The sequence below is a fragment of the Hevea brasiliensis genome, chromosome 1, assembly GCF_030052815.1.
Source record: "Hevea brasiliensis isolate MT/VB/25A 57/8 chromosome 1, ASM3005281v1, whole genome shotgun sequence".
Taxonomy (NCBI): domain Eukaryota; kingdom Viridiplantae; phylum Streptophyta; class Magnoliopsida; order Malpighiales; family Euphorbiaceae; genus Hevea; species Hevea brasiliensis.
Genome location: NC_079493.1, coordinates 90,372,013 through 90,384,799, shown reverse-complemented (window position 1 = coordinate 90,384,799; position 12,787 = coordinate 90,372,013). Strand labels below are relative to the sequence as shown.

General features: G+C 35.2%; 1 long non-coding RNA gene across 1 annotated transcript; it reads left to right on the top strand.

The window, feature by feature from the left end:
• The first annotated feature begins 2,524 nt into the window (after window positions 1-2,524).
• LOC131179318 (uncharacterized) lies at window positions 2,525-10,435 on the top strand. The gene is made up of 3 exons (XR_009148336.1): window positions 2,525-2,857; window positions 3,501-3,544; window positions 10,236-10,435. It is a non-coding gene; the product is annotated as an uncharacterized LOC131179318 (long non-coding RNA).
• Window positions 10,436-12,787: the final 2,352 nt, after the last annotated feature.

Below are 12,787 nucleotides of genomic sequence, written 5' to 3'. Positions count from 1 at the left end.
CCTAGCGATGGGTGACCGCACGGGGAAGTCACGGCATGGATCGTTGACTAGCCCTGGACCGCGGGGAACCCTGGAAATTAATTTTAAGACTTAAAGAGACATCAATTGAAGTATAAATATCATTAGAAATATCAAAGAAAAATTAAATAATTAGTACAAAGAAAAGTGAGAAATCGAAAAATGGACAAAACCCGGTATTACCGAAAAATTGGGAATGCAACCCGAACAGGGGCATTGTGGTCATTTGACACCCCGAGTTGTCTTTTGACTTAAATGTCCATTAAAAATACATGATATTACACTTGGAAAATGTCATGAAAAATTAAATTGGTGGTACCTAAAGTAAATAGCAAAAATTGGGAGCTTAATGTGAGAAATTGGGAATTTAAGATTAAATAAATATTTAATCACACATGGTGCTCCACTAACTCACCTAAGTGGACCACTACATCCTCATTTTTGGACAAATTGTCATCTTCTTCAACCTTCCCAAACAGCAGCCGATTTGCTCCCAAGAACTCCATGGCCAAAGCTTCCAAGCTCCATGCATGAACTCCGATCTTCACTTTCAAGCCATAATTTCTTGTAAGTCTCTCCATTAAAAGTGATCCTTACACAATGGGCAGTAGATAGGCAGCAAGAAGACCAAGTTTTGGAGGAGTTTTGAAGAATTTCCAAAGTGGTAAGTTTGTATTTTTGGGTTATTGCTTCATTAAAGTTAGTAGGAATGTTATGGGTGTTTGATTTATGAAGAAATTTTTGAGTTTTGATGTTGAATGGGAATGTACACTTTTGGCAGCCATGGAAGCACCTTGAAGGCAGTTTAATTGTGCTTGTAAATGGTGAATTAATTGATTGATTAAATGTATATTGTGTAGGAAATTGTTTGGGTAATGTATACTTAGTATATGTAAATGTAAAATGAAGTTTAAAGCTTGGAAAGTAATGGAATGTAAGTGTACCATTGTGGCAGTTTGCTAACCCTTGAGGAATGCTGGAATTCATGCTTGGTTTATGGAATAATGATATTAAAATGTGTTGGTTGTTATGACAGTTTGAGTGCATGAATGGTGGTGTGAAGTGGGACTTGTAAATGAGCATGAATTGGTAATTGAATTGTTGTAAATTGAATTGGACAAATTCTGCACTTGTTGGTATATGTTGAATGTAATTGTAAGCTGCCAAAATGACCTATAATGTATTATAAATTATTTTTAGGTTGTGGTACAACCAGAATTGGTTTGAAGGTTAAGTTTGGTGAGTGTTAAAAGTGATGCTTGATGTGTATGCAAGAATTTCAATAAGGCAGTTTGAGTTTTAGATCTATAACTTTAAGTGTGTGACTCCAATTGGTATGAGACCAATTGGAGGTGAAACTAGGCACAAAATGTGCCAACTTTCATGAAGGAAGCTTGCCAAAATTCTGCTTGCAAGGTAGCTTGAAAAATGACCAAATCTGGATTAAGTGCAAATGAGGCCTGAAAATTGACTATTTGGGCAGCAGTTAGTGTTTAGGCTATAACTCACTCAAAACAGGTCCAATTGACCTGAAATTTTAATCATGGATAGTTAAGACCCATATCTACAAGTCTTATGAAGACACCAAAGCTCAGAAATGACCATAAGCAAGTCAAACAGCTTGCACAAGTTCGGGTCCAAAAACTGGCCGAACCAAAGTTGACCAAAATTGACCTAAAATGACCAAATTTGATGCTATTTGACCAGCAATAGTAAAATGACCATAACTTGGTCTACATAACTCGGATTGACCTAAAATTTTGTCCCACGTTCCGTAAGACATAGATCTACAAGTTTGTAGTTTTGACCGAAACCCGAAAATCGAGGGAACTAGGTCGTCCGGCTAGGTCAAATTAGTATACCGGAATACAGCAATTTGCAATAAAATACACTAAACAAGGAAATGAAATTGATAACGAGTACCAACCCTAAAACACTATCGAATGTGACATATTAGTGACACTAAAACCTAATTTACCTAGAACACATCGAGGGTCGATATATTAGGTGATTAAGCAAATAATAGATTTCAGTGAACTACTTATCAAGCATTGTAACATCCTCCCGGTAGCAATTCCGCACAGTCTACTGTTCCGATGACCGGTGTCGGTCCGGACAGCTAGAACGTCCAGAAAAATATTTAAACTTAAGTGAGGAACCATAATTAACTCAAATATTAATAAGAAAAATATAGTAAAAATTTTAGAAATAAAATACAACCAAGTTAAACGTAGGTGCCCAAGTGAAGGGTAACGGAGAGGAAGTTGCGGTTCTATAACGAGGAGCCCTAGACCCGGGGAAAAAATTATAAAATAATTTTTGGGACTCCAGAGAAGGGTCATTGAGGTTCCTATGGCATTAGAATGCCAAGAAAATATTTAGAAAAAATTTTCAATCGGTACAGACAATTTTGACCCGTTAAGCCAAACGGAGGGCATTTTGGTCATTTCGCCTTCAGAGGTGATTTTTGGCCGACTTGTCCAGTTAAGCAAATAATTATTATGATCTTAAATATGAATAAATATTGCTAAAAATTAAATTGAAATGTGGTAGAAAAGAAAAGAAAAGAAAAATCAAAAATTAAGCAAATAATGACATCACATGATGTCACTCACTTACTCCCACCCAATCACCACTTGACAAAACTAATAAAAAGAGATAAAATGAACTTAAAATGAGATAAAAAAACAAAAGAACCAGCAGTTTCCTTCTTCATACGGGCTGGAATAAGAGAGAAAGAGAGAGAAAAGGAAAAGAAAGAAAGAAAGAAAGGAAGAAGGAGAAGGAGAAGTAGCAGAAATAGGGGTTCAGCAGGGCAGCATATCTCTTTTCCGTCCAGGTGAGTTTGGCTCAACATCTAAGGCTGATTTTTGGATATGTTTAAGCTATATATGTGTGGAAGTTATGGTAAAAATTTGGTGATTGTTCAACGGTTGGATTTGGAGAAACATATTGTTGAACACAGGCTGTCTGTAGGTTGAATTCTGAATTTTGGCTACTGAAATTTGAGAAAAATAAATAGTTAGGATGCTTATAAAATTATGAAATTTGGTACAAATGATATTTGGGATGTTGAGGCTGCTGTGTTAAAATTTGGTGAATTTTAGACTTGTGGTTTATGAGATATAAATTGTTTGGCATGAGCTGTCTGAGTAAGACTGATTTCTGCAAAAATTCAGATTGTGAAGGGTTGAATGAATGTTTTGATATCTCATGATATAGAGATGATTTGATGCTGAAATTTTTACTGATATTGTATAGGGATGTCTTGAATATATGGTATAAATTTGGGACTTATCTAACGGTTAGATCATTATATATAAATTTGAATGCACAAGCTGCCAGATTGGGTATTAATGGGTTGTGGATTTAAGATTTATGATGGGAGTTTAGTCCAATTTAAGGAAATGCTATTGAATTTTTATTGGATATTTAATTTAGGAAAGTGAAGTTATAATTGATTATGATTATTATGGTTCTAGGAGAAATCTTGAAGAATAACAAGCTCAAGGTTGGTTTCAAAAAGGTTAGTGCATATTAACTTCCTAATCTTGTTTACTTATTGAAATTTAGTTTGAATATGAATAAATAATTAAGAAATTGAAGAAAATCATGTGTGAAATTGAGAAGCAAATTTTGGCCAGCACTTATAGGATGAGGAATTGATGAGTTTTATTGGGCTAAAACCTAAATACAAGCTTAGATAGTGACATGTGAATGATTGATGACCTTAATTGGGATGTGTTGCATGATTCATGGATTGGAAGCTAGGGTTTTGAGAAGTGAAATTTGGATTTAGCTTATGAAACTGTGAAAGAACATTATAAGGGTCAATTAGTGACCATTTTAGGTATGTTGACCATAATTAGAACTTAAAAATAGAATGGCAAAGTGAAGGTGAAATCTGCCCTAGGACAGCAGCATAGGGACTGAAAATTCAGTCCCTTTGCACTGCCATAACTTGGGCTGTGTTAGTCCAATTGGTGTTTGGCCAATTGTACATGAAACTAGGCTTATAATGGCACATTTTTGCTGAAGAAACCATGCCCAAAAGACTAAAGCAAGAGGACCAAAACTCAGCCCCAATCCGGATACCCTGAAACTGCCTCTGCAGAATTGACCAAATGAACAGTAACTGTTCATTTGGCCATAACTCACTGTAGATTTGGTCAATTGACCTGAAATTTTTACAGCAACAAGTTAAGACATAGACAAACAACTTTCATGAAGGAACCTACCCCAAATTATGGCCAGAACCTAACCCAAATGGCAGTGGCAGCCACTGTTCAAACCTGCAACTCTGCAGATTTTGATTTGAGCAGCCATGTTTGGATGGCTATAACTCTCTCTAGAAAACTCGGATTTAGGCGATTCTTGAACCGATGGAAACCTAAGACATAGTAGAACATTTCATATGAAGAAAGTTAGACCAAATTATGAACTTAACTTGGTCAAATTACTGACCAAAGTTGGACCAAAAATCTGCCAGCACCCAATATAGCAGCATGAATAGTGCACGTGAACAGTAAACTTATTTTGGCCATAACTTGAGCTACAAAACTCCAAATGGAGTGATTCAAAAAAAGAAATTCAACTAGACAGAATAAGGAACAACTTTCATGTTTACCATTTCCTCAAATTCCCACTGTAGAAATATCAAATGGAACAATAAAGATGAAGCACCAAATCTGAAAATTTTGCTCAATTAGCATTAAGCTTAAAGATGGTATTGGCAACCAATACCAACAAGTTTGAAATACAAAATGTGGTATGTTTGAGGTGTTAAAACCAATACACCTATTTTCTATCCAAAAGTCAACATTTTTGTTGACCAATGAGGTGAATAGTGACACCAAAACCAAAAATTGGCAATTTTGCCAAAATGACCTAAGCTTTGAGAAAGTGACCAAAACCAACAAGTTTTGAATACGAAATGTGGTATGTTGGGAGTACTAAAACCAATGTACCTATTGTTTATGCAAAAGTCAACATTTTAGTTGACTAATGAAATGAATAGTGACATGAAAACTTGAAATTCAAAAATTGTGAAACTTAAAAATGCAAAATGCCTAGTAGGCCTAATGTGATTGGTTTGGATAGTTTGGCATGCCAATAGGGTATTGTTTTAGCAGTACTGCGAAAGGAAAGGCTTTATGCCTGTATTCATGGCTTTATGCCCGTATTCATGGCTTTTATGCGGTATTCATGGCTTTTATGCCCGATTATGTGATATCATGGCTTTTTAGCCATCGATTGTATACGTGGTTGGCGTTCTGCGTCCCATGGTATGACGGCCGAGGCACCACGGTGTCGGTGCCAGCGACCCGTTATCGATCCGATCGTCGAAGTATAGGTTACTTGGGCATGGAAAAGTATAACTGTAACTGAACTGATTGTTAAAGAAAATACGAAAATTAAATATCAGGAATGATTACGATAGAATACAAAGAAACTCAAGATCAGGAAGAAAATAAATAAACAGAATGCATGAAGAAGTTAATATCATAAAACGTAATTAGCCCTCGACTAAACATTAAGTTGGTAATTATTCAGTTCTTCTGAACACAATGGCTAAGAAATTATGATTTTTATATTGCATATTATTTCTTTCTATTTTATTATTTGCACCACTAAGCTTTATGCTTAGCGCGTCGCTTTACCAGCGTGAGTGCTGAAGATCTTGATCGAGAGCAGTAGACCACAAATTGAGTAAGTCCATCCTGCGATTCTGCATAGTGTATGCATGTCACCTCAGCATGCGATTGCATTGGTAGGATGCCAGATGTCATTTTGGTATTTTGTAATTGATTTTATTTTCTCATATGTATTTGAAACTTATGTAATGTATTTTGATATTCATGTAAATAATGAAAAGTGTGGTTGTAAATGGAAAAGTGAATGTTATCTATGATTTATGCATGGTTTCATATGAGATGGATGAATGAGAACTGAGATTGAACATTGTTGAGAATTTGATAAATGGAGTTGAGATGATGGAAAATGAATATAGGAAGTGTTTTTCACAGGTTCTGAAGAACTGTTTTCTCCATTTTTAGCCGGTACTCCGCCGGATTTTCTTTAAAATTTTCGGAACCTCAAATAAATAGTAATTTCGATAAATGGCTTAAAATGAATTATATTTAACAAGTTATATTCAAAACTACGATAAAAATGTATTTAAGATAAAATAGAGTGCTCCGGCACACTGAGTGGCATAACTTGCTCAGCTACACTGTAGTCGGGTAAGAGTGTCACATTTATTAATATCGAGCGCGGTTTAGGCGTTTCTGGACCTAGATAGATTGCATTTCATGCATTGCATTCATAAGAGTCGAGGTGACACTATTGCAGATCTGTATTTCCCGTTTATTTTAGGTTAAGGTATGGAATAAGAAAGTGAAGAGACAATGAGATAGCGAATGGAGATGAGAAGGAGACTATATTTAAGATGAAAAAGGATGAGTACATAATTGTTTGAGGATGAGATTGAGACTAAGGAGAAAGTGAAGTGGGATAACACGGAAAGGTGAAGAAATAAAGAGGTAGTAGTTCCTCGGCTATTTACATTGGGTAAATTTCGAGGACGAAATTTAAATAAGAGGGGAAGAGTTGTAACATCCTCCCGGTAGCAATTCATACGATCTCTTTATTAGATGACGGTGTCGGTCCGGACAGCTAGAACGTCCGGAAAAATATTTAAACTTAAGTGAGGAACCATAATTAACTCAAATATTAATAAGAAAAATATAGTAAAAATTTTAGAAATAAAATACAACCAAGTTAAGCAATAGGTGCCCAAGTGAAGGGTAACGAGAGGAAGTTGCGGTTCTATAACGAGGAGCCCTAGACCGGGGAAAAAATTATAAAATAATTTTGGGACTCCAGAGAAGGGTCATTGAGGTTCCTATGGCATTAGAATGCCAAGAAAATATTTAGAAAAATTTTCAATCAGACAGACAATTTTGACCCGTTAAGCCAAGCGGAGGGCATTTTGGTCATTTCGCCTTCAGAGGTGATTTTGGCCGACTTGTCCAGTTAAGTAAATAATTATTATGATCTTAAATATGAATAAATATTGCTAAAAATTAAATTGAAATGTGGTAGAAAAGAAAAGAAAAGAAAAATCAAAAATTAAGCAAATAATGACATCACATGATGTCACTCACTTACTCCCACCCAATCACCACTTGACAAAACTAATAAAAAGAGATAAAATGAACTTAAAATGAGATAAAAAAAACAAAAGAACCAGCAGTTTCCTTCTTCATACGGGCTGGAATAAGAGAGAAAGAGAGAGAAAAGGAAAAGAAAGAAAGAAAGAAAGGAAGAAGGAGAAGGAGAAGTAGCAGAAATAGGGGTTCAGCAGGGCAGCATATCTCTTTTCCGTCCAGGTGAGTTTGGCTCAACATCTAAGGCTGATTTTTGGATATGTTTAAGCTATATATGTGTGGAAGTTATGGTAAAAATTTGGTGATTGTTCAACGGTTGGATTTGGAGAAACATATTGTTGAACACAGGCTGTCTGTAGGTTGAATTCTGAATTTTGGCTACTGAAATTTGAGAAAAATAAATAGTTAGGATGCTTATAAAATTATGAAATTTGGTACAAATGATATTTGGGATGTTGAGGCTGCTGTGTTAAAATTTGGTGAATTTTAGACTTGTGGTTTATGAGATATAAATTGTTTGGCATGAGCTGTCTGAGTAAGACTGATTTCTGCAAAAATTCAGATTGTGAAGGGTTGAATGAATGTTTTGATATCTCATGATATAGAGATGATTTGATGCTGAAATTTTTACTGATATTGTATAGGGATGTCTTGAATATATGGTATAAATTTGGGACTTATCTAACGGTTAGATCATTATATATAAATTTGAATGCACAAGCTGCCAGATTGGGTATTAATGGGTTGTGGATTTAAGATTTATGATGGGAGTTTAGTCCAATTTAAGGGGAAATGCTATTGAATTTTTATTGGATATTTAATTTAGGAAAGTGAAGTTATAATTGATTATGATTATTATGGTTCTAGGAGAAATCTTGAAGAATAACAAGCTCAAGGTTGGTTTCAAAAGGTTAGTGCATATTAACTTCCTAATCTTGTTTACTTATTGAAATTTAGTTTGAATATGAATAAATAATTAAGAAATTGAAGAAAATCATGTGTGAAATTGAGAAGCAAATTTTGGCCAGCACTTATAGGATGAGGAATTGATGAGTTTTATTGGGCTAAAACCTAAATACAAGCTTAGATAGTGACATGTGAATGATTGATGACCTTAATTGGGATGTGTTGCATGATTCATGGATTGGAAGCTAGGGTTTTGAGAAGTGAAATTTGGATTTAGCTTATGAAACTGTGAAAGAACATTATAAGGGTCAATTAGTGACCATTTTAGGTATGTTGACCATAATTAGAACTTAAAAATAGAATGGCAAAGTGAAGGTGAAATCTGCCCTAGGACAGCAGCATAGGGACTGAAAATTCAGTCCCTTTGCACTGCCATAACTTGGGCTGTGTTAGTCCAATTGGTGTTTGGCCAATTGGACATGAAACTAGGCTTATAATGGCACATTTTTGCTGAAGAAACCATGCCCAAAAGACTAAAGCAAGAGGACCAAAACTCAGCCCCAATCCGGATACCCTGAAACTGCCTCTGCAGAATTGACCAAATGAACAGTAACTGTTCATTTGGCCATAACTCACTGTAGATTTGGTCAATTGACCTGAAATTTTTACAGCAACAAGTTAAGACATAGACAAACAACTTTCATGAAGGAACCTACCCCAAATTATGGCCAGAACCTAACCCAAATGGCAGTGGCAGCCACTGTTCAAACCTGCAACTCTGCAGATTTTGATTTGAGCAGCCATGTTTGGATGGCTATAACTCTCTCTAGAAAACTCGGATTTAGGCGATTCTTGAACCGATGGAAACCTAAGACATAGTAGAACATTTCATATGAAGAAAGTTAGACCAAATTATGAACTTAACTTGGTCAAATTACTGACCAAAGTTGGACCAAAAATCTGCCAGCACCCAATATAGCAGCATGAATAGTGCACGTGAACAGTAAACTTATTTTGGCCATAACTTGAGCTACAAAACTCCAAATGGAGTGATTCAAAAAAAGAAATTCAACTAGACAGAATAAGGAACAACTTTCATGTTTACCATTTCCTCAAATTCCCACTGTAGAAATATCAAATGGAACAATAAAGATGAAGCACCAAATCTGAAAATTTTGCTCAATTAGCATTAAGCTTAAAGATGGTATTGGCAACCAATACCAACAAGTTTGAAATACAAAATGTGGTATGTTTGAGGTGTTAAAACCAATACACCTATTTTCTATCCAAAAGTCAACATTTTGTTGACCAATGAGGTGAATAGTGACACCAAAACCAAAAATTGGCAATTTTGCCAAAATGACCTAAGCTTTGAGAAAGTGACCAAAACCAACAAGTTTTGAATACGAAATGTGGTATGTTGGGAGTACTAAAACCAATGTACCTATTGTTTATGCAAAAGTCAACATTTTAGTTGACTAATGAAATGAATAGTGACATGAAAACTTGAAATTCAAAAATTGTGAAACTTAAAATGCAAAATGCCTAGTAGGCCTAATGTGATTGGTTTGGATAGTTTGGCATGCCAATAGGGTATTGTTTTAGCGATCTGCGAAAGGAAAGGCTTTATGCTGTATTCATGGCTTTATGCCCGTATTCATGGCTTTTATGCGGTATTCATGGCTTTTATGCCCGATTATGTGATATCATGGCTTTTTAGCCATCGATCGCATACGTGGTTGGCGTTCTGCGTCCCATGGTATGACGGCCCGAGGCACCACGGTGTCGTGCCAACGACCCGTTATCGATCGATCGTCAAAGATAGGTTACTTGGGCATGGAAAAGTATAATCAGAATCGAACCGATTGTTAAAGAAAATACGAAAATTAAATATCAGGAATGATTACGATAGAATACAAAGAAACTCAAGATCAGGAAGAAAATAAATAAACAGAATGCATGAAGAAGTTAATATCATAAAACGTAATTAGCCCTCGACTAAACATTAAGTTGGTAATTATTCAGTTCTTCTGAACACAATGGCTAAGAAATTATGATTTTTATATTGCATATTATTTCTTTCTATTTTATTATTTGCACCACTAAGCTTTATGCTTAGCGCGTCGCTTTTGCAACGCGTAGGTACTGAAGATACTGATCGAGAGCCAGTAGACCACAAATTGAGTAAGTCCATCCTGCAGTTCTGCATAGTGTCTGTGTCACCTCACTGTCTGCAGTGCATTGGTAGGATGCCAGATGTCATTTTGGTATTTTGTAATTGATTTTATTTTCTCATATGTATTTGAAACTTATGTAATGTATTTTGATATTCATGTAAATAATGAAAAGTGTGGTTGTAAATGGAAAAGTGAATGTTATCTATGATTTATGCATGGTTTCATATGAGATGGATGAATGAGAACTGAGATTGAACATTGTTGAGAATTTGATAAATGGAGTTGAGATGATGGAAAATGAATATAGGAAGTGTTTTTCACAGGTTCCGAAGAACTGTTTTCTCCATTTTTAGCCGGTACTCCGCCGGATTTTCTTTAAAATTTTTGGAACCTCAAATAAATAGTAATTTCGATAAATGGCTTAAAATGAATTATATTTAACAAGTTATATTCAAAACTACGATAAAAATGTATTTATGATAAAATAGAGTGCTCCGGCACACTGAGTGGCATAACTTGCTCGGCTACACTGTAGTCGGGTAAGGGGTGTCACATTTATTGGTATCAGAGCGCGGTTTAGGCGTTTCTGGACCTAGATAGATTGCATTTCATGCATTGCATTCATAAGAGTCGAGGTGACACTATTGCAGATCTGTATTTCCCGTTTATTTTAGGTTAAGGTATGGAATAAGAAAGTGAAGAGACAATGAGATAGCGAATGGAGATGAGAAGGAGACTATATTTAAGATGAAAAAGGATGAGTACATAATTGTTTGAGGATGAGATTGAGACTAAGGAGAAAGTGAAGTGGGATAACACGGAAAGGTGAAGAAATAAAGAGGTAGTAGTTCCTCGGCTATTTACATTGGGTAAATTTCGAGGACGAAATTTAAATAAGAGGGGAAGAGTTGTAACATCCTCCCGGTAGCAATTCCGCACAGTCTACTGTTCCGATGACCGGTGTCGGTCCGGACAGCTAGAACGTCCGGAAAAATATTTAAACTTAAGTGAGGAACCATAATTAACTCAAATATTAATAAGAAAAATATAGTAAAAATTTTAGAAATAAAATACAACCAAGTTAAACGAGCCGGTGCCCAAGTGAAGGGTAACCAGAGGGAAGTTGCGGTTCTCGCAACGAGGAGCCCTAGACCCGGGGAAAAAATTATAAAATAATTTTTGGGACTCCAGAGAAGGGTCATTGAGGTTCCTATGGCATTAGAATGCCAAGAAAATATTTAGAAAAAATTTTCAATCGGTACAGACAATTTTGACCCGTTAAGCCAAACGGAGGGCATTTTGGTCATTTCGCCTTCAGAGGTGATTTTTGGCCGACTTGTCCAGTTAAGTAAATAATTATTATGATCTTAAATATGAATAAATATTGCTAAAAATTAAATTGAAATGTGGTAGAAAAGAAAAGAAAAGAAAAATCAAAAATTAAGCAAATAATGACATCACATGATGTCACTCACTTACTCCCACCCAATCACCACTTGACAAAACTAATAAAAAGAGATAAAATGAACTTAAAATGAGATAAAAAAACAAAAGAACCAGCAGTTTCCTTCTTCATACGGGCTGGAATAAGAGAGAAAGAGAGAGAAAAGGAAAAGAAAGAAAGAAAGAAAGGAAGAAGGAGAAGGAGAAGTAGCAGAAATAGGGGTTCAGCAGGGCAGCATATCTCTTTTCCGTCCAGGTGAGTTTGGCTCAACATCTAAGGCTGATTTTTGGATATGTTTAAGCTATATATGTGTGGAAGTTATGGTAAAATTTGGTGATTGTTCAACGGTTGGATTTGGAGAAACATATTGTTGAACACAGGCTGTCTGTAGGTTGAATTCTGAATTTTGGCTACTGAAATTTGAGAAAAATAAATAGTTAGGATGCTTATAAAATTATGAAATTTGGTACAAATGATATTTGGGATGTTGAGGCTGCTGTGTTAAAATTTGGTGAATTTTAGACTTGTGGTTTATGAGATATAAATTGTTTGGCATGAGCTGTCTGAGTAAGACTGATTTCTGCAAAAATTCAGATTGTGAAGGGTTGAATGAATGTTTTGATATCTCATGATATAGAGATGATTTGATGCTGAAATTTTTACTGATATTGTATAGGGATGTCTTGAATATATGGTATAAATTTGGGACTTATCTAACGGTTAGATCATTATATATAAATTTGAATGCACAAGCTGCCAGATTGGGTATTAATGGGTTGTGGATTTAAGATTTATGATGGGAGTTTAGTCCAATTTAAGGGGAAATGCTATTGAATTTTTATTGGATATTTAATTTAGGAAAGTGAAGTTATAATTGATTATGATTATTATGGTTCTAGGAGAAATCTTGAAGAATAACAAGCTCAAGGTTGGTTTCAAAAGGTTAGTGCATATTAACTTCCTAATCTTGTTTACTTATTGAAATTTAGTTTGAATATGAATAAATAATTAAGAAATTGAAGAAAATCATGTGTGAAATTGAGAAGCAAATTTTGGCCAGCACTTATAGGATG